Consider the following 24,381-nt stretch of genomic DNA (forward strand, 5'->3'; position numbering starts at 1 on the left):
TTACCTGAAAGTATCACCCAGTTTGGGTGTAAAAATATTTGCTGAGATTTCTGGAGATTCGTAATTTTTGGAAGCTTGGCAACCCCTTTCAATGAAAGTGTTTCTCGCCTGTCACTGCTTAGGGCTACGCCAATAGGAAACAGAACATAGAGATAGAACTTGAAACTACTTAATTGTGTCAATTTTCAAGAAGCTAGCAGAAACCGTGTTTGATTTAGAGTTCCAAATACATCTATCAATATAGGAGAAAACAGAGTGAAACCTAAAAATTCAAACTGTTACTGGAAACGAAAGCTGCAACATTGAAGAACGAAATTTGGGGAACAAAGTGGGCTCAGTGTACTGATCATTACCTGAAAGTATCACACAGTTTGGGTGTAAAAATATTTGCTGAGATTTCTGGAGATTCGTAATTTTTGGAAGCTTGGCAACCCCTTTCAATGAAAGGGTTTCTCGCCTGTCACTGCTTAGGGCTACATCAATAGGAAACAGAACATAGAGATAGAACTTGAAACTAATTAATTGTGTCAAGTTTTAAAAAGCTAGCACAAACCATGCTTGATTTAGAGTTCCAAATACATCTATCAATATAGGAGAAAACAGAGTGAAACGCCAAAATTCAAACTGTTACTGGAAACGAACGCTTCAATATAGATGAACGAAATTTGGGGAACCAAGTGGGCTTTGTGTACTGATCATTACCTGAAATTATCATCCAGTTTGGGTGAAAAAATGTTAGCTGAGATTTCTGGAGATTCGTAATTTTTGGAAGCTTGGCAACCCCTTTCAATGAAAGTGTTTCTCGCCTGTCACTGCTTAGGGCTACATTAATCAGAAACAGAACATAGAGATAGAACTTGAAACTACTTAATTGTGTCAAGTTTCAAGAAGCTAGCACAAACCGTGCTTGATTTAGAGTTCCAAATACATCTATCAATATAGGAGAAAACAGAGTGAAACGCCAAAATTCAAACTGTTACTGGAAACGAACGCTTCAACATAGAAGAACGAAATTTGGGGAACCAAGTGGGCTTAGTGTACTGATCATTGCCTGAAAGTATCATCCAGTTTGGGTGAAAAAATGTTTGCTGAGATTTCTGGAGATTCGTAATTTTTGGACGCTTGGCAACCCCTTTCAATGAAAGTGTTTCTCGTCTTCACTGCTTAGGGCTACACAAATAGGAAACAAAATATAGAGATAGAACTAGAAACTACTTAATTGTGTCAAGTTTCAAGAAGCTAGCACAAACCGTGCTTGATTTAGAGTTCCAAATACATCTATCAATATAGGAGAAAACAGAGTGAAACAACAAAATTCAAACTGTTACTGGAAATGAACGCTTCAACATAGAAGAACGAAATTTGGGGAACCAAGTGGGCTTAGTGTACTGATCTTTACCTGAAAATATCATCCAGTTTGGGTGAAAAAATTTTTGCTGAGATTTCTGGAGATTCGTAATTTTTGGACGCTTGGCAACCCCTTTCAATGAAAGTGTTTCTCGTCTGTCACTGCTTAGGGCTACACCAATAGGAAACAAAATATAGAGATAGAACTTGAAACTACTTAATTGTGTCAAGTTTCAAGAAGCTAGCACAAACCTTGCTTGATTTAGAGTTCCAAATACATCTATCAATATAGGAGAAAACAGAGTGAAACGCCAAAATTCAAACTGTTACTGGAAACGAACGCTTCAACATAGAAGAACGAAATTTGGGGAACCAAGTTGGCTTAGTGTACTGATCATTACCTGAAAGTATCATCCAGTTTGGGTGAAAAAATATTTGCTGAGATTTCTAGAGATTCGTAATTTTTGGACGCTTGGCAACCCCTTTCAATGAAAGAGTTTCTCGCCTGTCACTGCTTAGGGCTACATCAATCGGAAACAGAACATAGAGATAGAACTTGAAACTACTTAACTCTGTCAAGTTTCAAGAAGCTAGCACAAACCGTGCTCGATTTAGAGTACCAAATACATCTATCAATATAGGAGAAAACAGAGTGAAACGCCAAAATTCAAACTGTTACTGGAAACGAACGCTTCAACATAGAAGAACGAAATTTGGGGAACCAAGAGGGCTTAGTGTACTGATCATTACCCTAAAGTATCATCCAGTTTGGGTGAAAAAATGTTTGCTGAGATTTCTGGAGATTCGTAATTTTTGGACGCTTGGCAACCCCTTTCAATGAAAGTGTCTCTCGTCTTCACTGCTTAGGGCTACACAAATAGGAAACAAAATATAGAGATAGAACTAGAAACTACTTAATTGTGTCAAGTTTCAAGAAGCTAGCACAAACCGTGTTTGTTTTAGAGTTCCAAATACATCTATCAATATAGGAGAAAACAGAGTGAAACGCCAAAATTCAAACTGTTACTGGAAACGAACGCTTCAACATAGAAGAACGAAATTTGGGGAACCAAGTGGGCTTAGTGTACTGATCATTACCTGAAAGTATCATCCTGTTTGGGAGAAAAAATGTTTGCTGAGATTTCTGGAGATTCGTAATTTTTGGACGCTTGGCAACCCCTTTCAATGAAAGTGTTTCTCGTCTGTCACTGCTTAGGACTACACCAATAGGAAACAAAATATAGAGATAGAACTTGAAACTACTTAATTGTGTCAAGTTTCAAGAAGTTAGCACAAACCGTGCTTGATTTAGAGTTCCAAATACATCTATCAATATAGGAGAAAACAGAGTGAAACGCCAAAATTCAAACTGTTACTGGAAACGAACGCTTCAACATAGAAGAACGATATTTGGGGAACCAAGTGGGCTTAGTGTACTGATCATTGCCTGAAAGTATCATCCAGTTTGGGTGAAAAAATGTTTGCTGAGATTTCTGGAGATTCGTAATTTTTGGAAGCTTGGCAACCCCTTTCAATGAAAGTGTTTCTCGTCTTCACTGCTTAGGGCTACACAAATAGGAAACAAAATGTAGAGATAGAACTAGAAACTACTTAATTGTGTCAAGTTTCAAGAAGCTAGCACAAACCGTGCTTTATTTAGAGTTCCAAATACATCTATCAATATAGGAGAAAACAGAGTGAAACGCCAAAATTCAAACTGTTACTGGAAACGAACGCTTCAACATAGAAGAACGAAATTTGGGGAACCTAGTGGGCTTAGTGTACTGATCATTACCTGAAAGTATTATCCAGTTTGGGTGAAAAAATATTTGCTGAGATTTCTGGAGATTCCTAATTTTTGGAAGCTTGGCAACCCCTTTCAATGAAAGGGTTTCTCGCCTGTCACTGCTTAGGGCTACATCAATAGGAAACAGAACATAGAGATAGAACTTGAAACTAATTAATTGTGTCAAGTTTCAAGAAGCTAGCAGAAACCGTGTTTGATTTAGAGTTCCAAATACATCTATCAATATAGGAGAAAACAGAGTGAAACCTAAAAATTCAAACTGTTACTGGAAACGAAAGCTGCAACATTGAAGAACGAAATTTGGGGAACAAAGTGGGCTCAGTGTACTGATCATTTCCTGAAAGTATCACCCAGTTTGGGTGTAAAAATATTTGCTGAGATTTCTGGAGATTCGTAATTTTTGGAAGCTTGGCAACCCCTTTCAATGAAAGTGTTTCTCGCCTGTCACTGCTTAGGGCTACATCAATAGGAAACAGAACATAGAGATAGAACTTGAAACTACTTAATTGTGTCAAGTTTCAAGAAGGTAACACAAACCGTGTTTGATTTAGAGTTCCAAATACATCTATCAATATAGGAGAAAACAGAGTGAAACGCCAAAATTCAAACTGTTACTGGAAACGAACGCTTCAACATAGAAGAACGAAATTTGGGGAACCAAGTTGGCTTAGTGTACTGATCATTACCTGAAAGTATCACCCAGTTTGGGTGTAAAAATATTTGCTGAGATTTCTGGAGATTCGTAATTTTTGGACGCTTGGCAACCCCTTTCAATGAAAGAGTTTCTCGCCTGTCACTGCTTAGGGCTACATCAATCGGAAACAGAACATAGAGATAGAACATGAAACTACTTAATTGTGTCAAGTTTCAAAAACCTAGCACAAACCCTGCTTGATTTAGTGTTCCAAATACATCTATCAATATAGGAGAAAACAGAGTGAAACGCCAAAATTCAAACTGTTACTGGAAACAAACGCTTCAACATAGAAGAACGAAATTTGGGGAACCAAGTGGGCTTAGTGTACTGATCATTACCTGAAAGTATCATCCAGTTTGGGTGAAAAAATGTTTGCTGAGATTTCTGGAGATTCGTAATTTTTGGAAGCTTGGCAACACCTTTCAATTAAAGTGTTTCTCCTCTGTCACTGCTTAGGGCTACGCCAATAGGAAACAAAATATAGAGATAGAACTTGAAACTACTTAATTTTGTCAAGTTTCAAGAAGCTAGCAGAAACCGTGTTTGATTTAGAGTTTCAAATACATCTATCAATATAGGAGAAAACAGAGTGAAACCTAAAAATTCAAACTGTTACTGGAAACGAAAGCTGCAACATTGAAGAACGAAATTTGGGGAACAAAGTGGGCTCAGTGTACTGATCATTACCTGAAAGTATCATCCAGTTTGGGTGAAAAAATGTTTGCTGAGATTTCTGGTGATTCGTAATTTTTGGACGCTTCGCAACCCCTTTCAATGAAAGTGTTTCTCGCCTGTCACTGCTTAGGGCTACATTAATCGGAAACAGAACATAGAGATAGAACTTGAAACTACTTAATTGTGTCAATTTTCAAGAAGCTAGCACAAACCGTGCTTGATTTAGAGTTCCAAATACATCTATCAATATAGGAGAAAACAGAGTGAAACACCAAAATTCAAACTGTTACTGGAAACGAACGCTTCAACATAGAAGAACGAAATTTGGTGAACCAAGTGGGCTTAGTGTACTGATCATTGCCTGAAAGTATCATCCAGTTTGGGTGAAAAAATGTTTGCTGAGATTTCTGGAGATTCGTAATTTTTGGACGCTTGGCAACCCCTTTCAATGAAAGTGTTTCTTCCCTGTCACTGCTTAGGGCTACACAAATCGGAAACAAAATATAGAGCTAGAACTAGAAACTACTTAATTGTGTCAAGTTTCAAGAAGCTAGCACAAACCGTGCTTGATTTAGAGTTCCAAATACATCTATCAATATAGGAGAAAACAGAGTGAAACCTAAAAATTCAAACTGTTACTGGAAACGAACGCTTCAACATTGAAGAACGAAATTTGGGGAACAAAGTGGGCTCAGTGTACTGATCATTACCTGAAAGTATCACCCAGTTTGGGTGTAAAAATATTTGCTGAGATTTCTGGAGATTCGTAATTTTTGGAAGCTTGGCAACCTTTTTCAATGAAAGTGTTTCTCATCTGTCACTGCTTAGGGCTACGCCAATAGGAAACAAAATATAGAGATAGAACTTGAAACTACTTAATTGTGTCAAGTTTCAAGAAGCTAGCACAAACCGTGCTTGATTTAGAGTTCCAAATACATCTATCAATATAGGAGAAAACAGAGTGAAACACCAAAATTCAAACTGTTACTGGAAACGAACGCTTCAACATAGAAGAACGAAATTTGGGGAACCTAGTGGGCTTAGTGTACTGATCATTACCTGAAAGTATCACCCAGTTTGGGTGTAAAAATATTTGCTGAGATTTCTGGAGATTCGTAATTTTTGGAACCTTGGCAAACCCTTTCAATGAAAGTGTTTCTCGCCTGTCACTGCTTAGGGCTACATCAATAGGAAACGGAACATAGAGATAGAACTTGAAACTACTTAATTGTGTCAAGTTTCAAGAAGCTAGCACAAACCGTGCTTGATTTAGAGTTCCAAATACATCTATCAATATAGGAGAAAACAGAGTGAAACACCAAAATTCAAACTGTTACTGGAAACGAACGCTTCAACATAGAAGAACGAAATTTGGTGAACCAAGTGGGCTCAGTGTACTGATCATTACCTGAAAGTATCATCCAGTTTGGGTGAAAAAATGTTTGCTGAGATTTCTGGAGATTCGTAATTTTTGGACGCTTGGCAACCCCTTTCAATGAAAGTGTTTCTTCCCTGTCACTGCTTAGGGCTACACAAATCGGAAACAAAATATAGAGCTAGAACTAGAAACTACTTAATTGTGTCAAGTTTCAAGAAGCTAGCACAAACCGTGCTTGATTTAGAGTTCCAAATACATCTATCAATATAGGAGAAAACAGAGTGAAACCTAAAAATTCAAACTGTTACTGGAAACGAACGCTTCAACATTGAAGAACGAAATTTGGGGAACAAAGTGGGCTCAGTGTACTGATCATTACCTGAAAGTATCACCCAGTTTGGGTGTAAAAATATTTGCTGAGATTTCTGGAGATTCGTAATTTTTGGAAGCTTGGCAACCTTTTTCAATGAAAGTGTTTCTCATCTGTCACTGCTTAGGGCTACGCCAATAGGAAACAAAATATAGAGATAGAACTTGAAACTACTTAATTGTGTCAAGTTTCAAGAAGCTAGCACAAACCGTGTTTGATTTAGAGTTCCAAATACATCTATCAATATAGGAGAAAACAGAGTGAAACCTAAAAATTCAAACTGTTACTGGAAACGAACGCTTCAACATTGAAGAACGAAATTTGGAGAACAAAGTGGGCTCAGTGTACTGATCATTACCTGAAAGTATCACCCAGTTTGGGTGTAAAAATATTTGCTGAGATTTCTGGAGATTCGTAATTTTTGGAAGCTTGGCAACCCCTTTCAATGAAAGTGTTTCTCGCCTGTCACTGCTTAGGGCTACCGCAATAGGAAACAGAACATAGAGATAGAACTTGAAACTAATTAATTGTGTCAAGTTTCAAGAAGCTAGCAGAAACCGTGTTTGATTTAGAGTTCCAAATACATCTATCAATATAGGAGAAAACAGAGTGAAACGCCAAAATTCAAACTGTTACTGGAAACGAACGCTTCAACATAGAAGAACGAAATTTGGGGAACCAAGTGGGCTTAGGGGACTGATCATTACCTGAAAGTATCATCCAGTTTGGGTGAAAAAATGTTTGCTGAGATTTCTGGAGATTCGTAATTTTTGGAAGCTTGGCAACCCCTTTCAATGAAAGTGTTTCTCGTCTGTCACTGCTTAGGGCTACACCAATAGGAAACAAAATATAGAGATAGAACTTGAAACTACTTAATTGTGTCAAGTTTCAAGAAGCTAGCACAAACTGTGCTTGATTTAGAGTTCCAAATACATCTATCAATATAGGAGAAAACAGAGTGAAACGCCAAAATTCAAACTGTTACTGGAAACGAACGCTTCAACATAGAAGAACGAAATTTGGGAAACCAAGTGGGCTTAGTGTACTGATCATTACCTGAAAGTATCATCCAGTTTGGGAGAAAAAATGTTTGCTGAGATTTCTGGAGATTCGTAATTTTTGGAAGCTTGGCAACCCCTTTCAATGAAAGTGTTTCTGGTCTGTCACTGCTTAGGACTACACCAATAGGAAACAAAATATAGAGATAGAACTTGAAACTACTTAATTGTGTCAAGTTTCAAGAAGCTAGCACAAACCGTGCTTGATTTAGAGTTCCAAATACATCTATCAATATACGAGAAAACAGAATGAAACGCCAAAATTCAAACTGTTACTGGAAACGAACGCTTCAACATAGAAGAACGAAATTTGGGGAACCAAGTGGGCTTAGTGTACTGATCATTACCTGAAAGTATCATCCAGTTTGGGTGAAAAAATATTTGCTAAGATTTCTAGAGTCGTAATTTTTGGACGCTTGGCAACCCCTTTCAATGAAAGAGTTTCTCTCCTGTCACTGCTTAGGGCTACATCAATCAGAAACAGAACATAGAGATAGAACTTGAAACTACTTAACTGTGTCAAGTTTCAAGAAGCTAGCACAAACCGTGCTTGATTTAGAGTTCCAAATACATCTATCAATATAGGAGAAAACAGAGTGAAACGCCAAAATTCAAACTGTTACTGGAAACGAACGCTTCAACATAGAAGAACGAAATTTGGGGAACCAAGAGGGCTTAGTGTACTGATCATTACCCTAAAGTATCATCCAGTTTGGGTGAAAAAATGTTTGCTGAGATTTCTGGAGATTCGTAATTTTTGGAAGCTTGGCAATCCCTTTCAATGAAAGTATATCTCGCCTGTCACTGCTTAGGGCTACATCAATAGGAAAGAGAACATAGAGATAGAACTTGAAACTACTTAATTGTGTCAAGTTTCAAGAAGCTAGCAGAAACCGTGTTTGATTTAGAGTTCCAAATACATCTATCAATATAGGAAAAACAGAGTGAAACCTAAAAATTCAAACTGTTACTGAAAACGAAAGCTGCAACATTGAAGAACGAAATTTGGGGAACAAAGTGGGCTCAGTGTACTGATCATTACCTGAAAGTATCACCCAGTTTGGGTGTAAAAATATTTGCTGAGATTTCTGGAGATTGGTAATTTTTGGAAGCTTGGCAACCCCTTTCAATGAAAGTGTTTCTCACCTGTCACTGCTTAGGGCTACCGCAATAGGAAACAGAACATAGAGATAGAACTTGAAACTACTTAATTGTGTCAAGTTTCAAGAAGCTAGCACAAACCGTGCTTGATTTAGAGTACCAAATACATCTATGAATATAGGAGAAAACAGAGTGAAACGCCAAAATTCAAACTGTTACTGGAAACGAACGCTTCAACATAGAAGAACGAAATTTGGGGAACCAAGTGGGCTTAGTGTACTGATCATTACCTGAAAGTATCATCCAGTTTGGGTGAAAAAATATTTGCTAAGATTTCTAGAGTCGTAATTTTTGGACGCTTGGCAACCCCTTTCAATGAAAGAGTTTCTCTCCTGTCACTGCTTAGGGCTACATCAATCAGAAACAGAACATAGAGATAGAACTTGAAACTACTTAACTGTGTCAAGTTTCAAGAAGCTAGCACAAACCGTGCTTGATTTAGAGTTCCAAATACATCTATCAATATACGAGAAAACAGAGTGAAACGCCAAAATTCAAACTGTTACTGGAAACGAACGCTTCAACATAGAAGAACGAAATTTGGGAAATCAAGTGGGCTTTGTGTACTGATCATTTCCTGAAAGTATCATCCAGTTTGGGAGAAAAAATATTTGCTGAGATTTCTGGAGATTCGTACTTTTTGGAAGCTTGGCAACCCCTTTCAATGAAAGTGTTTCTCACCTGTCACTGCTTAGGGCTACATCAATCGGAAACAGAACATAGAGATAGAACTTGAAACTACTTAATTGTGTCAAGTTTCAAGAAGCTAGCATAAATCGTGTTTGATTTAGAGTTCCAAATACATCTATCAATATAGGAGAAAACAGAGTGAAACCTAAAAATTCAAACTGTTACTGGAAACGAAAGCTTCAACATTGAAGAACGCAATTTGGAGAACAAAGTTGGCTCAGTGTACTGATCATTACCTGAAAGTATCACCCAGTTTGGGTGTAAAAATATTTGCTGAGATTTCTGGAGATTCGTAATTTTTGGAAGCTTGGCAACCCCTTTCAATGAAAGTGTTTCTCGCCTGTCACTGCTTAGGGCTACGCCAATAGGAAACAGAACATAGAGATAGAACTTGAAACTACTTAATTGTGTCAATTTTCAAGAAGCTAGCAGAAACCGTGTTTGATTTAGAGTTCCAAATACATCTATCAATATAGGAGAAAACAGAGTGAAACCTAAAAATTCAAACTGTTACTGGAAACGAAAGCTGCAACATTGAAGAACGAAATTTGAGGAACAAAGTGGGCTCAGTGTACTGATCATTACCTGAAAGTATCACACAGTTTGGGTGTAAAAATATTTGCTGAGATTTCTGGAGATTCGTAATTTTTGGAAGCTTGGCAACCCCTTTCAATGAAAGGGTTTCTCGCCTGTCACTGCTTAGGGCTACATCAATAGGAAACAGAACATAGAGATAGAACTTGAAACTAATTAATTGTGTCAAGTTTTAAAAAGCTAGCACAAACCATGCTTGATTTAGAGTTCCAAATACATCTATCAATATAGGAGAAAACAGAGTGAAACGCCAAAATTCAAACTGTTACTGGAAACGAACGCTTCAATATAGATGAACGAAATTTGGGGAACCAAGTGGGCTTTGTGTACTGATCATTACCTGAAATTATCATCCAGTTTGGGTGAAAAAATGTTAGCTGAGATTTCTGGAGATTCGTAATTTTTGGAAGCTTGGCAACCCCTTTCAATGAAAGTGTTTCTCGCCTGTCACTGCTTAGGGCTACATTAATCAGAAACAGAACATAGAGATAGAACTTGAAACTACTTAATTGTGTCAAGTTTCAAGAAGCTAGCACAAACCGTGCTTGATTTAGAGTTCCAAATACATCTATCAATATAGGAGAAAACAGAGTGAAACGCCAAAATTCAAACTGTTACTGGAAACGAACGCTTCAACATAGAAGAACGAAATTTGGGGAACCAAGTGGGCTTAGTGTACTGATCATTGCCTGAAAGTATCATCCAGTTTGGGTGAAAAAATGTTTGCTGAGATTTCTGGAGATTCGTAATTTTTGGACGCTTGGCAACCCCTTTCAATGAAAGTGTTTCTCGTCTTCACTGCTTAGGGCTACACAAATAGGAAACAAAATATAGAGATAGAACTAGAAACTACTTAATTGTGTCAAGTTTCAAGAAGCTAGCACAAACCGTGCTTGATTTAGAGTTCCAAATACATCTATCAATATAGGAGAAAACAGAGTGAAACAACAAAATTCAAACTGTTACTGGAAATGAACGCTTCAACATAGAAGAACGAAATTTGGGGAACCAAGTGGGCTTAGTGTACTGATCTTTACCTGAAAATATCATCCAGTTTGGGTGAAAAAATTTTTGCTGAGATTTCTGGAGATTCGTAATTTTTGGACGCTTGGCAACCCCTTTCAATGAAAGTGTTTCTCGTCTGTCACTGCTTAGGGCTACACCAATAGGAAACAAAATATAGAGATAGAACTTGAAACTACTTAATTGTGTCAAGTTTCAAGAAGCTAGCACAAACCTTGCTTGATTTAGAGTTCCAAATACATCTATCAATATAGGAGAAAACAGAGTGAAACGCCAAAATTCAAACTGTTACTGGAAACGAACGCTTCAACATAGAAGAACGAAATTTGGGGAACCAAGTTGGCTTAGTGTACTGATCATTACCTGAAAGTATCATCCAGTTTGGGTGAAAAAATATTTGCTGAGATTTCTAGAGATTCGTAATTTTTGGACGCTTGGCAACCCCTTTCAATGAAAGAGTTTCTCGCCTGTCACTGCTTAGGGCTACATCAATCGGAAACAGAACATAGAGATAGAACTTGAAACTACTTAACTCTGTCAAGTTTCAAGAAGCTAGCACAAACCGTGCTCGATTTAGAGTACCAAATACATCTATCAATATAGGAGAAAACAGAGTGAAACGCCAAAATTCAAACTGTTACTGGAAACGAACGCTTCAACATAGAAGAACGAAATTTGGGGAACCAAGAGGGCTTAGTGTACTGATCATTACCCTAAAGTATCATCCAGTTTGGGTGAAAAAATGTTTGCTGAGATTTCTGGAGATTCGTAATTTTTGGACGCTTGGCAACCCCTTTCAATGAAAGTGTCTCTCGTCTTCACTGCTTAGGGCTACACAAATAGGAAACAAAATATAGAGATAGAACTAGAAACTACTTAATTGTGTCAAGTTTCAAGAAGCTAGCACAAACCGTGTTTGTTTTAGAGTTCCAAATACATCTATCAATATAGGAGAAAACAGAGTGAAACGCCAAAATTCAAACTGTTACTGGAAACGAACGCTTCAACATAGAAGAACGAAATTTGGGGAACCAAGTGGGCTTAGTGTACTGATCATTACCTGAAAGTATCATCCTGTTTGGGAGAAAAAATGTTTGCTGAGATTTCTGGAGATTCGTAATTTTTGGACGCTTGGCAACCCCTTTCAATGAAAGTGTTTCTCGTCTGTCACTGCTTAGGACTACACCAATAGGAAACAAAATATAGAGATAGAACTTGAAACTACTTAATTGTGTCAAGTTTCAAGAAGTTAGCACAAACCGTGCTTGATTTAGAGTTCCAAATACATCTATCAATATAGGAGAAAACAGAGTGAAACGCCAAAATTCAAACTGTTACTGGAAACGAACGCTTCAACATAGAAGAACGATATTTGGGGAACCAAGTGGGCTTAGTGTACTGATCATTGCCTGAAAGTATCATCCAGTTTGGGTGAAAAAATGTTTGCTGAGATTTCTGGAGATTCGTAATTTTTGGAAGCTTGGCAACCCCTTTCAATGAAAGTGTTTCTCGTCTTCACTGCTTAGGGCTACACAAATAGGAAACAAAATGTAGAGATAGAACTAGAAACTACTTAATTGTGTCAAGTTTCAAGAAGCTAGCACAAACCGTGCTTTATTTAGAGTTCCAAATACATCTATCAATATAGGAGAAAACAGAGTGAAACGCCAAAATTCAAACTGTTACTGGAAACGAACGCTTCAACATAGAAGAACGAAATTTGGGGAACCTAGTGGGCTTAGTGTACTGATCATTACCTGAAAGTATTATCCAGTTTGGGTGAAAAAATATTTGCTGAGATTTCTGGAGATTCCTAATTTTTGGAAGCTTGGCAACCCCTTTCAATGAAAGGGTTTCTCGCCTGTCACTGCTTAGGGCTACATCAATAGGAAACAGAACATAGAGATAGAACTTGAAACTAATTAATTGTGTCAAGTTTCAAGAAGCTAGCAGAAACCGTGTTTGATTTAGAGTTCCAAATACATCTATCAATATAGGAGAAAACAGAGTGAAACCTAAAAATTCAAACTGTTACTGGAAACGAAAGCTGCAACATTGAAGAACGAAATTTGGGGAACAAAGTGGGCTCAGTGTACTGATCATTTCCTGAAAGTATCACCCAGTTTGGGTGTAAAAATATTTGCTGAGATTTCTGGAGATTCGTAATTTTTGGAAGCTTGGCAACCCCTTTCAATGAAAGTGTTTCTCGCCATTCACTGCTTAGGGCTACATCAATAGGAAACAGAACATAGAGATAGAACTTGAAACTACTTAATTGTGTCAAGTTTCAAGAAGGTAACACAAACCGTGTTTGATTTAGAGTTCCAAATACATCTATCAATATAGGAGAAAACAGAGTGAAACCTAAAAATTCAAACTGTTACTGGAAACGAAAGCTTCAACATTGAAGAACGAAATTTGGGGAACAAAGTGGGCTCAGTGTACTGATCATTACCTGAAAGTATCACCCAGTTTGGGTGTAAAAATATTTGCTGAGATTTCTGGAGATTCGTAATTTTTGGAAGCTTGGCAACCTTTTTCAATGAAAGTGTTTCTCATCTGTCACTGCTTAGGGCTACACCAATAGGAAACAAAACATAGAGATAGAACTTGAAACTACTTAATTGTGTCAAGTTTCAAAAAGCTAGCACAAACCCTGCTTGATTTAGTGTTCCAAATACATCTATCTATATAGGAGAAAACAGAGTGAAACGCCAAAATTCAAACTGTTACTGGAAACGAACGCTTCAACATAGAAGAACGAAATTTGGGGAACCAAGTGGGCTTAGTGTACTGATCATTACCTGAAAGTATCATCCAGTTTGGGTGAAAAAATGTTTGCTGAGATTTCTGGAGATTCGTAATTTTTGGAAGCTTGGCAACACCTTTCAATTAAAGTGTTTCTCCTCTGTCACTGCTTAGGGCTACGCCAATAGGAAACAAAATATAGAGATAGAACTTGAAACTACTTAATTTTGACAAGTTTCAAGAAGCTAGCAGAAACCGTGTTTGATTTAGAGTTTCAAATACATCTATCAATATAGGAGAAAACAGAGTGAAACCTAAAAATTCAAACTGTTACTAGAAACGAAAGCTGCAACATTGAAGAACGAAATTTGGGGAACAAAGTGGGCTCAGAGTACTGATCATTACCTGAAAGTATCATCCAGTTTGGGTGAAAAAATGTTTGCTGAGATTTCTGGTGATTCGTAATTTTTGGACGCTTCGCAACCCCTTTCAATGAAAGTGTTTCTCGCCTGTCACTGCTTAGGGCTACATTAATCGGAAACAGAACATAGAGATAGAACTTGAAACTACTTAATTGTGTCAAGTTTCAAGAAGCTAGCACAAACCGTGCTTGATTTAGAGTTCCAAATACATCTATCAATATAGGAGAAAACAGAGTGAAACACCAAAATTCAAACTGTTACTGGAAACGAACGCTTCAACATAGAAGAACGATATTTGGGGAACCTAGTGGGCTTAGTGTACTGATCATTACCTGAAAATATCATCCAGTTTGGGTGAAAAAATGTTTGCTGAGATTTCTGGAGATTCGTAATTTTTGGACGCTTGGCAACCCCTTTCAATGAAAGTGTTTCTCGTCTGTCACTGCTTAGGGCTACACCAATAGGAAACAAAATATAGAGATAGAACTTGAAACTACTTAATTGTGTCAAGTTTCAAGAAGCTAGCACAAACCGTGCTTGATTTAGAGTTCCAAATACATCTATCAATATAGGAGAAAACAGAGTGAAACCTAAAAATTCAAACTGTTACTGGAAATGAAAGTTTCAACATTGAAGAACGAAATTTGGGGAACAAAGTGTGCTCAGTGTACTGATCATTACCTGAAAGTATCACCCAGTTTGGGTGTAAAAATATTTGCTGAGATTTCTGGAGATTCGTAATTTTTGGAAGCTTGGCAACCCCTTTAAATGAAAGTGTTTCTCACCTGTCACTGCTTAGGGCTACATCAATAGGAAACAGAACATAGAGATAGAACTTGAAACTAATTAATTGTGTCAAGTTTCAAAAAGCTAGCACAAACCGTGCTTGATTTAGAGTTCCAAATACATTTATCAATATAGGAGAAAACAGAGTGAAACGCCAAAATTCAAACTGTTACTGGAAACGAACGCTTCAACATAGAAGAACGAAATTTGGGGAACCAAGTGGGCTTAGTGTACTGATCATTACCTGAAAGTATCATCCAGTTTGGGTGAAAAAATGTTTGCTGAGATTTCTGTAGATTCGTAATTTTTGGAAGCTTGGCAACACCTTTCAATTAAAGTGTTTCTCCTCTGTCACTGCTTAGGGCTACGCCAATAGGAAACAAAATATAGAGATAGAACTTGAAACTACTTAATTGTGTCAAGTCAAGAAGCTAGCACAAACCGTGCTTGATTTAGAGTTCCAAATACATCTATCAATATAGGAGAAAACAGAGTGAAACGCCAAAATTCAAACTGTTACTGGAAACGAACGCTTCAACATAGAAGAACGAAATTTGGGGAACCAAGTGGGCTTTGTGTACTAATCATTACCTGAAATTATCATCCAGTTTTGGTGAAAAAATGTTTGCTGAGATTTCTGGAGATACATAATTTTTGGATGCTTGGCAACCCCTTTCAATGAAAGTGTTTCTCGCCTGTCACTGCTTAGGGCTACATCAATCGGAAACAGAACATAGAGATAGAACTTGAAACTACTTAATTGTGTCAAGTTTCAAGAAGCTAGCACAAACCGTGCTTGATTTAGAGTTCCAAATACATCTATCAATATAGGAGAAAACAGAGTGAAACGCCAAAATTCAAACTGTTACTGGAAACGAACGCTTCAACATAGAAGAACGATATTTGGGGAACCAAGTGGGCTTAGTGTACTGATCATTGCCTGAAAGTATCATCCAGTTTGAGTGAAAAAATGTTTGCTGAGATTTCTGGAGATTCGTAATTTTTGGAAGCTTGGCAACCCCTTTCAATGAAAGTGTTTCTCGCCTGTCACTGCTTAGGGCTACACAAATAGGAAACAAAATATAGAGATAGAACTAGAAACTACTTAATTGTGTCAAGTTTCAAAAAGCTAGCACAAACCGTGCTTGATTTAGAGTTCTTTATACATCTATCAATATAGGAGAAAACAGAGTTAAACCTAAAAATTCAAACTGTTACTGGAAACGAACGCTTCAACATTGAAGAACGAAATTTGGGGAACAAAGTGGGCTCAGTGTACTGATCATTACCTGAAAGTATCACCCAGTTTGGGTGTAAAAATATTTGCTGAGATTTCTGGAGATTCGTAATTTTTGGAAGCTTGGCAACCTTTTTCAATGAAAGTGTTTCTCATCTGTCACTGCTTAGGGCTACGCCAATAGGAAACAAAATATAGAGATAGAACTTGAAACTACTTAATTGTGTCAAGTTTCAAGAAGCTAGCACAAACCGTGCTTGATTTAGAGTTCCAAATACATCTATCAATATAGGAGAAAAAAGAGTGAAACGCCAAAATTCAAACTGTTACTGGAAACGAACGCTTCAACATAGAAGAACGAAATTTGGGGAACCTAGTGGGTGTAGTGTACTGATCATTACCTGAAAGTATCACCCAGTTTGGGTGTAAAAATATTTGCTGAGATTTCTGGAGATTCGTAATTTTTGGAACCTTGGCAACCCCTTTCAATGAAAGTGTTTCTCGCCTGTCACTGCTTAGGGCTACAACAATAGGAAACGGAACATAGAAATAGAACTTGAAACTACTTAATTGTGTCAAGTTTCAAGAAGCTAGCACAAACCGTGCTTGATTTACAGTTCCAAATACATCTATCAATATACGAGAAAACAGAGTGAAACGCCAAAATTCAAACTGTTACTGGAAACGAACGCTTCAACATAGAAGAACGAAATTTGGGAAATCAAGTGGGCTTTGTGTACTGATGATTTCCTGAAAGTATCATCCAGTTTGGGAGAAAAAATATTTGCTGAGATTTCTGGAGATTCGTACTTTTTGGAAGCTTGGCAACCCCTTTCAATGAAAGTGTTTCTCACCTGTCACTGCTTAGGGCTACATCAATCAGAAACAGAACATAGAGATAGAACTTGAAACTACTTAATTGTGTCAAGTTTCAAGAAGCTAGCATAAATCGTGTTTGATTTAGAGTTCCAAATACATCTATCAATATAGGAGAAAACAGAGTGAAACCTAAAAATTCAAACTGTTACTGGAAACGAAAGCTTCAACATTGAAGAACGCAATTTGGAGAACAAAGTTGGCTCAGTGTACTGATCATTACCTGAAAGTATCACCCAGTTTGGGTGTCAAAATATTTGCTGAGATTTCTGGAGATTCGTAATTTTTGGAAGCTTGGCAACCCCTTTCAATGAAAGTGTTTCTCGCCTGTCACTGCTTAGGGATACATCAATAGGAAACAGAACATAGAGATAGAACTTGAAACTACTTAATTGTGTCAAGTTTCAAGAAGCTAGCAGAAACCGTGTTTGATTTAGAGTTCCAAATACATCTATCAATATAGGAGAAAACAGAGTGAAACCTAAAAATTCAAACTGTTACTGGAAACGAAAGCTGCAACATTGAAGAACGAAATTTGGGGAACAAAGTGGGCTCAGTGTACTGATCATTACCTGAAAGTATCACACAGTTTGGGTGTAAAAATATTTGCTGAGATTTCTGGAGATTCGTAATTTTTGGAAGCTTGGCAACCCCTTTCAATGAAAGGGTTTCTCGCCTGTCACTGCTTAGGGCTACATCAATAGGAAACAGAACATAGAGATAGAACTTGAAACTACTTAATTGTGTCAAATTTCAAGAAGCTAGCACAAACCGTGTTTGATTTAGAGTTCCAAATACATCTATCAATATAGGAGAAAACAGAGTGAAACGCCAAAATTCAAACTGTTACTGGAAACGAACGCTTCAACATAGAAGAAGGAAATTTGGGGAACCAAGTGGGCTTAGTGTACTGATCATTACCTGAAAGTATGACGCAGTTTGGGTGTAAAAATATTTGCTGAGATTTCTGTAGATTCGTAATTTTTGGAAGCCTGGCGGGTTAACCCCTTTCAATGAAAGTGTTTCTCGCCTGTCACTGCTTAGGGCTACATCAATAGGAAACAGAACATAGAGATAGAACTTGAAACTAATTAATTGTGTCAAGTTTCAAGAAGCTAGCACAAACCGTGTTTGATTTAGCGTTCCAAATACATCTATCAATATAGGAGAAAACAGAGTGAAACCTAAAAATTCAAACTGTTACTGGAAACGAAAGCTGCAACATTGAAGAACGAAATTTGGGGAACAGAGTGGGGTCAGTGTACTGATCATTACCTGAAAGTATCACCCAGTTTGGGTGTAAAAATATTTGCTGAGATTTCTGGAGATTCGTAATTTTTGGAAGCTTGGCAACCCCTTTCAATGAAAGTGTTTCTCCCTGTCACTGCTTAGGGCTACATCAATAGGAAACAGAACACAGAGATAGAACTTGAAACTAATTAATTGTGTCGAGTTTCAAAAAGCTAGCAAAACCGTGCTTGTTTTAGAGTTCCAAATATATCTATCTATATAGGAGAAAACAGAGTGAAACGCCAAAATTCAAACTGTTACTGGAAACGAATGCTTCAACACAGAAGAACGAAATTTGGGGAACCAAGTGGGCTTAGTGTACTGATCATTACCTGAAAGTATCATCCAGTTTGGGTGAAAAAATGTTCGCTGAGATTTCTGGAGATTCGTAATTTTTGGACGCTTGGCAACCCCTTTCAATGAAAGTGTTTCTCGCCTGTCACTGCTTAGGGTTAAATCAATCAGAAACAGAACATAGATATAGAACTTGAAACTACTTAACTGTGTCAAGTTTCAAGAAGCTAGCACAAACCTTGCTTGATTTAGAGTTCCAAATACATCTATCAATATAGGAGAAAACAGAGTGAAACGCCAAAATTCAAACTGTTACTGGAAACGAACGCTTCAACGTAGAAGAACGAAATTTGGGGAACCAAGTGGGCTTAGTGTACTGATCATTACCTGAAAGTATCGTCCAGTTTGGGTGAAAAAATGTTTGCTGAGATTTCTGGAGATTCGTAATTTTTGGACGCTTGGCAACCCCTTTCAATGAAAGTGTTTCTCGCCTGTCGCTGCTTAGGGCTACACCAAGAGGAAACAAAATATAAAGATAGAACTTGAAACTACTTAATTGTTCCCAGTTTCAAGAAGCTAGCACAAACTGTGCTTGATTTAGAGTTCCAAATACAACTATCAATATTGGAAAAAACAGAGTGAAACGCCAGAATTCAAACTGTTACTGGAAACGAACGCTTCAACATAGAAGAACGAAATTTGGGGAACCTAGTGGGCTTAGTGTACTGATCATTACCTGAAAGTATCATCCAGTTTGGGTGAAAAAATATTTGCTGAGATTTCTGGAGATTCGTAATTTTTGGACGCTTGGCAACCCCTTTCAATGAAAGTGCTTCTCGTCTGTCACTGCTTAGGGCTACACCAATAGGAAACAGAACATAGAGATAGAACTTGAAACTAACTAATTGTGTCAAGTTTCAAGAAGCTAGCACAAACCGTGTTTGATTTAGCGTTCCAAATACATCTATCAATATAAGAGAAAAGAGAGTGAAACCAAAAATTCAAACTGTTACTGGAAACGAAAGCTGCAACATTGAAGAACGAAATTTGGGGAACAGAGTGGGCTCAGTGTACTGATCATTACCTGAAAGTATCATCCAGTTTGGGTGAAAAAATGTTTGCTGAGATTTCTGGAGATTCGTAATTTTTGGACGCTTGGCAACCCCTTTCAATGAAAGTGTTTCTCGCCTGTCACTGCTTAGGGCTACATCAATCGGAAACAGAACATAGAGATAGAACTTGAAAATACTTAACTGTGTCAAGTTTCAAGAAGCTAGCACAAACAGTGCTTGATTTAGAGTTCCAAATACATCTATCAATATAGGAGAAAACAGAGTGAAACGCCAATATTCAAACTGTTACTGGAAACGAATGCTTCAAATAGAAGAACGAAAATTTGGGGAACCAAGTGGGGTTAGTGTACTGATCATTACCTGAAAGTATCGTCCAGTTTGGATGAAAAAATGTTTGCTGAGATTTCTGGAGATTCGTAATTTTTGGACGCTTGGCAACCCCTTTCAATGAAAGTGTTTCTCGTCTGTCACTGCTTAGGGCTACACCAATAGGAAACAAAATATAGAGATAGAACTTGAAACTACTTAATTGTGTCAAGTTTCAAGAATCTAGCACAAACCGTGCTTGATTTAGAGTTCCAAATACATCTATCAATATAGGAGAAAACAGAGTGAAACGCCAAAATTCAAACTGTTACTGGAAACGAACGCTTCAACATAGAAGAACGAAATTTGGGGAACCACGTGGGCTTAGTGTACTGATCATTGCCTGAAAGTATCATCCAGTTTGGGTGAAAAAATATTTGCTGAGATTTCTGGAGATTCGTAATTTTTGGAAGCTTGGCAACCCCTTTCAATGAAAGTGTTTCTCGTCTGTCATGCTTAGGGCTACACCAATAGGAAACAAAACATAGAGATAGAACTTGAAACTACTTAATTGTGTCAAGTTTCAAAAAGCTAGCACAAACCGTGCTTGGTTTAGAGTTCCAAATACATCTATCAATATAGGAGAAAACAGAGTGAAACGCCAAAATTCAAACTGTTCCTGGAAACGAACGCTTCAACATAGAAGAACGAAATTTGGGGAACCAAGTGGGCTTAGTGTACTGATCATTACCTGAAAGTATCATCCAGTTTGGGTGAAAAAATGTTTGCTGAGATTTCTGGAGATTCGTAATTTTTGGACGCTTGGCAACCCCTTTCAATGAAAGTATTTCTCGCCTGTCACTGCTTAGGGCTACATCAATCGGAAACAGAACATAGAGATAGAACTTGAAACTACTTAATTGTGTCAAGTTTCAAGAAGCTAGCACAAACCGTGCTTGATTTAGAGTTCCAAATACATCTATTAATATAGGAGAAAACAGAGTGAAACGCCAAATTTCAAACTGTTACTGGAAACGAACGCTTCAACATAGAAGAAAGAAATTTAGGGAACCAAGTGGGCTTAGTGTACTGATCATTACCGGGAAGTATCATCCAGTTTGGGTGAAAAAATATTTGCTGAGATTTCTGGAGATTAGTAATTTTTGGACGCTTGGCAACCCCTTTCAATGAAAGTGTTTCTCGTCTGTCACTGCTTAGGGCTACACCAATAGGAAACAAAATATAGAGATAGAACTTGACACGACTTAATTGTGTCAAGTTTCAAGAAGCTAGCACAAACCGTGCTTGATTTAGAGTTCCAAATACATCTATCAATATAGGAGAAAACAGAATGAAACGCCAAAATTCAAACTGTTACTGGAAACGAACGCTTCAACATAGAAGAACGATATTTGGGGAAACAAGTGGGCTTAGTGTACTGATCATTACCTGAAAGTATCATCCAGTTTGGGTGAAAAAATATTTGCTGAGATTTCTGGAGATTCGTAATTTTTGGAAGCTTGGCAACCCCTTTCAATGAAAGTGTTTCTCGCCTGTCACTGCTTAGGGCTACATCAATAGGAAACAGAACATAAAGTTAGAACTTGAAACTTCTTAACTGTGTCAAGTTTCAAGAAGCTAGCACAAACCGTGCTTGATTTAGAGTTCCAAATACATCTATCAATATAGGAGAAAACAGAGTGAAACGCCAAAATTCAAACTGTTACTGGAAACGAATGCTTCAACATAGAAGAACGAAATTTGGAGAACCAAGTGGGCTTAGTGTACTGATCATTACCTGACAGTATCATCCAGTTTGGGAGAAAAATATTTGCTGAGATTTCTGGAGATTCGTAATTTTTGGACGCTTGGCAACCCCTTTCAATGAAAGTGTTTCTCGTCTGTCACTGCTTAGGGCTACATCAATAGGAAACAGAACATAGAGATAGAACTTGAAACTAATTAATTATGTCAAGCTTCAAGAAGCTAGCACAAACCGTGTTTGAATTAGAGTTCCAAATACATCTATCAATATAGGAGAAAACACAGTGTAACCTAAAAATTCAAACTGTTACTGGAAACGAAAGCTGCAACATTGAAGAACGAAATTTGGGGAACAGAGTGGGGTCAGTGTACTGATCATTACCTGAAAGTATCATCCAGTTTGGGTGAAAAAATGTTTGCTGAGATTTCTGGAGATTCGTAATTTTTGGACGCTTGGCAACCCCTTTCAATGAAAGTGTTTCTCGCCTGTCACTGCTTAGGGCTACATCAATTGGAAACAGAAAATAGAGATAGAACTTGAAACTACTTAACTGTGTCAAGTTTCAAGAAGCTAGCACAAACCGTGCTTGATTTAGAGTTCCAAATACATCTATCAATATAGGAGAAAACAGAGTGAAAACTAAAAATTCAAACTGTTACTGGAAACGAACGCTTCAACATAGAAGAACGAAATTTGGGGAACCAAGTGGGCTTAGTGTACTGATCATTACCTGAAAGTATCGTCCAGTTTGGATGAAAAAATGTTTGCTGAGATTTCTGGAGATTCGTAATTTTTGGACGCTTGGCAACCCCTTTCAATGAAAGTGTTTCTCGTCTGTCACTGCTTAGGGCTACACCAATAGGAAACAAAATATAGAGATAGAACTTGAAACTACTTAATTGTGTCAAGTTTCAAGAAGCTAGCACAAACCGTGCTTGATTTAGAGTTCCAAATACATCTATCAATATAGGAGAAAACAGAGTGAAACGCCAAAATTCAAACTGTTACTGGAAACGAACGCTTCAACATAGAAGAACGAAATTTGGGGAACCACGTGGGCTTAGTGTACTGATCATTAACTGAAAGTATCATCCAGTTTGGTTGAAAAAATATTTGCTGAGATTTCTGGAGATTCATAATTTTTGGAAGCTTGGCAACCCCTTTCAATGAAAGTGTTTCTCGCCTGTCACTGCTTAGGGCTACATCAATAGGAAACAGAACATAAAGTTAGAACTTGAAACTTCTTAACTGTGTCAAGTTTCAAGAAGCTAGCACAAACCGTGCTTGATTTAGAGTTCCAAATACATCTATCAATATAGGAGAAAACAGAGTGAAACGCCAAAATTCAAACTGTTACTGGAAACGAATGCTTCAACATAGAAGAACGAAATTTGGGGAACCAAGTGGGCTTAGTGTACTGATCATTACCTGAAAGTATCATCCAGTTTGGGAGAAAAAATATTTGCTGAGATTTCTGGAGATTCGTAATTTTTGGAAGCTTGGCAACCTTTTTCAATGAAAGTGTTTCTCATCTGTCACTGCTTAGGGCTACGCCAATAGGAAACAAAATATAGAGATAGAACTTGAAACTACTTAATTGTGTCAAGTTTCAAGAAGCTAGCACAAACCGTGCTTGATTTAGAGTTCCAAATACATCTATCAATATAGGAGAAAAAAGAGTGAAACGCCAAAATTCAAACTGTTACTGGAAACGAACGCTTCAACATAGAAGAACGAAATTTGGGGAACCTAGTGGGTGTAGTGTACTGATCATTACCTGAAAGTATCACCCAGTTTGGGTGTAAAAATATTTGCTGAGATTTCTGGAGATTCGTAATTTTTGGAACCTTGGCAACCCCTTTCAATGAAAGTGTTTCTCGCCTGTCACTGCTTAGGGCTACAACAATAGGAAACGGAACATAGAGATAGAACTTGAAACTACTTAATTGTGTCAAGTTTCAAGAAGCTAGCACAAACCGTGCTTGATTTACAGTTCCAAATACATCTATCAATATACGAGAAAACAGAGTGAAACGCCAAAATTCAAACTGTTACTGGAAACGAACGCTTCAACATAGAAGAACGAAATTTGGGAAATCAAGTGGGCTTTGTGTACTGATGATTTCCTGAAAGTATCATCCAGTTTGGGAGAAAAAATATTTGCTGAGATTTCTGGAGATTCGTACTTTTTGGAAGCTTGGCAACCCCTTTCAATGAAAGTGTTTCTCACCTGTCACTGCTTAGGGCTACATCAATCAGAAACAGAACATAGAGATAGAACTTGAAACTACTTAATTGTGTCAAGTTTCAAGAAGCTAGCATAAATCGTGTTTGATTTAGAGTTCCAAATACATCTATCAATATAGGAGAAAACAGAGTGAAACCTAAAAATTCAAACTGTTACTGGAAACGAAAGCTTCAACATTGAAGAACGCAATTTGGAGAACAAAGTTGGCTCAGTGTACTGATCATTACCTGAAAGTATCACCCAGTTTGGGTGTCAAAATATTTGCTGAGATTTCTGGAGATTCGTAATTTTTGGAAGCTTGGCAACCCCTTTCAATGAAAGTGTTTCTCGCCTGTCACTGCTTAGGGATACATCAATAGGAAACAGATCATAGAGATAGAACTTGAAACTACTTAATTGTGTCAAGTTTCAAGAAGCTAGCAGAAACCGTGTTTGATTTAGAGTTCCAAATACATCTATCAATATAGGAGAAAACAGAGTGAAACCTAAAAATTCAAACTGTTACTGGAAACGAAAGCTGCAACATTGAAGAACGA

Source organism: Spermophilus citellus, assembly GCF_964194105.1.
Source record: "Spermophilus citellus genome assembly, chromosome: 13".
NCBI lineage: Eukaryota > Metazoa > Chordata > Mammalia > Rodentia > Sciuridae > Spermophilus > Spermophilus citellus.